The sequence below is a fragment of the Rhagoletis pomonella genome, unplaced genomic scaffold (genome assembly GCF_013731165.1).
Source record: "Rhagoletis pomonella isolate Grant_MI unplaced genomic scaffold, Rhpom_1.0 Rhpom_scaffold_00005, whole genome shotgun sequence".
In the NCBI taxonomy this organism is placed as follows: domain Eukaryota; kingdom Metazoa; phylum Arthropoda; class Insecta; order Diptera; family Tephritidae; genus Rhagoletis; species Rhagoletis pomonella.
Window position 1 is genome coordinate 2,764,959 of NW_023458559.1, and position 4,721 is coordinate 2,769,679.

Here is a 4,721-nt window from a genome sequence, read left to right on the forward strand (position 1 = left end):
TTTTTTCGGTATCTCCTCTTTCTCGCCTTCTCTTTGCATAACGTTGTATTCTATCCAAGACGAATTCATATATTCTAATCTCGAATTCAATATTCATGTGGTAGCAACAGTATCTTATATATAAAAATTTATTTTTTGGTGTGACCTCATAACTTGAGAACGGCTGCACCGAATTTAACCAAATTTATGCAGAATATTCAGGCTATTATGCAGATGCTTTATGTGAAGTTTTCCCGAATTCGGAAAAGGGGGCGTGGCACCACCCATACTAACTAAAATATAAAAAAGTGCACGTTTTTGGTGTGCCTCATAACTTGAGAACGGCTTCACCAAATTGAACAAAATTTATACGGAATATTCGGGCTATCATGCAGATAGTTTATGTGAAGTTTTCCTGAATTCGGAAAAAAGGGGGTGGCACCTCTATTCTTATATATAAAAATAAGTGTTTTAGCTTATAACTTGAGAACAGCTTCACAGAATTCAAACGAATTTATATAGCATATTCGAGCCATGATGCAGATAGTTTATGTGAAGTTTGCGCAAAATTTGGATAAGGGGCATAGCACCTCTATCTTATATATAAAAATAAGTACACGTTTTTGGTGTGACTTCATAACATGAGATCGGCTTCACCGAATTCAACCACACTTATGCAGCATATTCGGGCTATCAAGCAGATGGTTTATGTAAAGTTTTCCCGAAATTTTTATGTTGTATATCTCTTGAAATATTAGTGGTAGAGTAACGGAAATTAGTATAGAGATATATGAAATAATTCCATAATCATGCAGAAAAATGGGCAGTATGGGCAAATTTTGATTATTTGGAAAAGCTGACGAACGACGCGCGCGAAAAGTTGACAGTTGGCCATCTTTCTGCGTTGTGTTGGCGTTGGCGTTGCCCAACTTTGGTTATGTGGAGACTTTCATATAAATGCTTGTATTCATAATCAGCTGTCGAAGCGACGCCAACGCCAACGCAACGCCAAAGTTGTATGTAAAAGGGCCTTAACTATAAAGGAAGCATCCAAGTAGTATAGTTATGCCGATGGTTTGCTGCTTGCACCGGTCCAGAACCGCTATACGGTTTGCTGGTGCTCTGCCGCAAGCTTTGCTGCTCCGCCAAAAGATGTCGCCGATCGTAATCCAAGTTCAGAACCCAGATAAAAGCCGCAAGATGTCGCTGGTGACAAATCTGAGTCCGGAACAGGAACCGATCACAGGGTGTTCCGCTGATGGAAATCCGAGAAATCCGATACCATTCAGAACCGGAATCGATCACAGGGTGTACCGTTGATGGAAAGCTGAGAAATCCGATACCATTCAGAACCGGAATCGATAACAGGGTGTACCGCTGATGGAAATCTAAGAAATCCGATACCAGGCGGTTTATATGTCGAAAATTAGTAAAGTGTGTTGGTATGCAGTCAGAAATATAAACAACCGTACATACGTACATATGTATATACATATATAGATGCTCCACCCCTAGAAAAGTGTGTTAATAATGTGTACATAGTTGATTGCTAAGTATTTAATATGTATGTGTATATATACATATATATGAATGGAAAGGTCTGTTGATGTTGATGATGAGAACAAATAAAATTTAATTTGAAATAAAAGAAGGTTTTATATTTACGTATTTATTTTGATAATAAGAATTTTAAACATAAATGTCCGCAATTATATGAATTATAGCTTTGCTGTTTATTATAGTTATATTTAATGTTTTTTCCTAAATACTTTATTATTTGCTTAGGAGGCTGTAAGTTTCCAAAGCTATCGAAGTAATCAATCTCATTATCGTTTTTCCAGTAAGCTACCCAATGCGTTCCTGGACCCTTTGAACTATCCAAATTTATTATTCCACATTCTCTCTTAAATGGTTTTCCCATTGAAATAGCTTCCATTGTATTATTATGACGTTTCGCCTCCAATAACTGCTCCTTTCCAGTTTTTATAGCATTGATTGTTTTAATAATTCCTGCTGTACCGCCAGATAGACTTCCAAGTGCTCCTAATGCTACGAATAAAGGCGTTAATGGGAGAAATCCTCCAGATTTAGGTAATGGTATTACACGTGGTGCTTTTATTATAGAATTTTTCCCTCTAAAAATATTATTTACAACCTTTCGTGAAATTTTTATTGCATCTTTTAAGTTATTACTTTTCTTTAAATTTTGTTTAGCACTTTTTAAAGCATGTTTGAAGAGCTGACAACCAGTTTTTCCTCCCACTTTCTTAGTTTTACTATAAATGTTCCCCATACCAAATTTCGTTTTTGTCTTCATTATATTTGTAACTAACCAAGCATTTGTTTTCTCACTAAGATTGCTATCCTTCGCTTTAACTCTTTCCCAAGCCTTCTCAGTTAATTTTTTATCAGCAATATGTCGGTTATGTAAATCTTTATTATATCATGTACTCAACAAGCAGTGTCTAGTAGATTAATCCCTCAATCTCCTCTTACTAAAAGTTTCCGTAGTTTCGTTCCAGGTTCACAAAATTGATAACTAGGCAAATGAAGTTCAATAGGAAGCTTATTAATTATATTGGTTATAAAACCTTTTCCAACGACTAACGATTTATAAATAAACCTTTTTTCATAAATAACTCTCATATAAAATAATATTATATTCAAATAAACGCTGAAGCTTTTTAATAAATTTATGGTTCTATATAATTAAATTTTAAATTTCTAAATACTAATTCAACAGTTAAGTTATATTCAAATACAGTATTATTATGTGATTTAGAATAAACTTCTATATCATATATCGCTTCCCTATTTGTTCTACTATAATACCTTAACTTAGTCTTAATATCTAAACCCCTTCTTTTATATTCATGTTGGTTTTGGTGTTGCTCCATAATATACTCTTCAATTTCAACGCCAACCACTGTTAAAATTTGATACTGTCATCCTCTTCATCCCATTTTTTGTTAAAAAAAGCATGGGCTGCTCTGATTGGGATGCCCAAAAAATGTAACCGGGGACCCTCATCTTCATCTTCAATATCTTCAAAGCACAACATCTCCAATTCAAAATCAAAGTTGTACTCTCCATGATGCTCGCTATTGAGGATTCGATTTACTCCAGGCATGATGTGTTTTAGTAGCTTTAAACAAAGTAATAATTTCTAATGTACAGTATTAGCTTATTTATACACATTTCATAACTATATAAAAAGCATTGAGGTGAACTGTTGATAAAGAACATATTTAAATATACATATACTTTAGTAATCTATTTTATGCTTCATAATATGATTCAATAAAAAATGTGGAAATAATCTTAAACTCAATGTTGCTGTCAAAGAATATATTTATTTTTTATTACCCTATTTAAATTTTATTATATGAGTCAAATTAATTACTAATATTATAAATAGCCTTGATCTTGATTTCATCATCATTGATTGCCTAATAAGTATAGTAACGCCAAGTGGACGATAACGAATCCCACATAAACATATAAAAAAATGCTTATAAAAGTATGTGTATATTTAAATGTTTTATTCATCTAGCATTATTCATTCATATATTGCTAACTTAGTGAGAAAAGTTCTTAAGCATACTTTTTTATGAAAACTCATATTTTGGTACAGAAAGCAGGAGATATTAATAATACATCGTTTCGAAAAAGATTAAGATACTTGTTTTTCTCGTTTATATTCATTGAAAGACAAATTTATTAAATTCAAAAGAGTCACCGAATGTCTAACAAATTCAAAAATAATACGAAATCTTTTAATCTTTCACATATGAATGGAAAAGTCTGCTGATTTTGATGATGAGAACAAAACAATTAATTTGAAATAAAATAAAGTTTTATAATTACTTATTTATTTTTTATTTATTATTAGATATTTAATGAAGAAATAGAGTTTCTTAATATTATTACATTTTTTCAACAGATATCATAGAATTTTTATGATATTTACAAGTATTTATATTTGTATTTTTAATATATAAATTCTTTAAATTTGGACAATTTAAATCATCTAAATTATATAAAATAATATCGTATCCGAATAAACGTTGAATCCATCTGATTTTCTCCAATCCTTTACCATAGAATATATATTTTTTTCTTTTCATTAATGAATGGATATATTCAATAATAGTCATTAAAGTCGAATCACCCTCTTCCCATTTTAATCCATGATGATTATGATACAACCAGTTGTTAGTTTTTTATCCCGTATCGTTAACTTGGATTCTTCAAAAGGAGGTTGAATAAGAAACGTTTTTATATATGATATATATGTTATATATATGTTGATATGCTGACTTCTTTAGCAATAAATTTCCTATTAAAATGGACTCCCTGAACGTCTATAACCAACGTATATTCCTCTAACATTACATAGATTGAGCTTTTTTTTTAAATTCGCTTAAAAAATAGTCTTATAAATTTCTATAAAAGTTTATATTATTATTTTTTAAGTATATTCAAATCCTATTTAAATAATTGTGAACATAAGTATATATTAGAACCACCAATTTTATTAACTAATCGATCACTCTCCGCTGAGTAACGAAAACCAAATATCAAATTAATCTTTTTATATACTACATTTGTATTCTTTTTAAATGTCATATGAATACGGCAAATCCATATTACAGTATTAAAAGTTAAGAAATTTCCAAATCCATATAATGTTTATAACTTTTAATATCAATGAATGTGACATCTGAGCGTAGTGTGATATC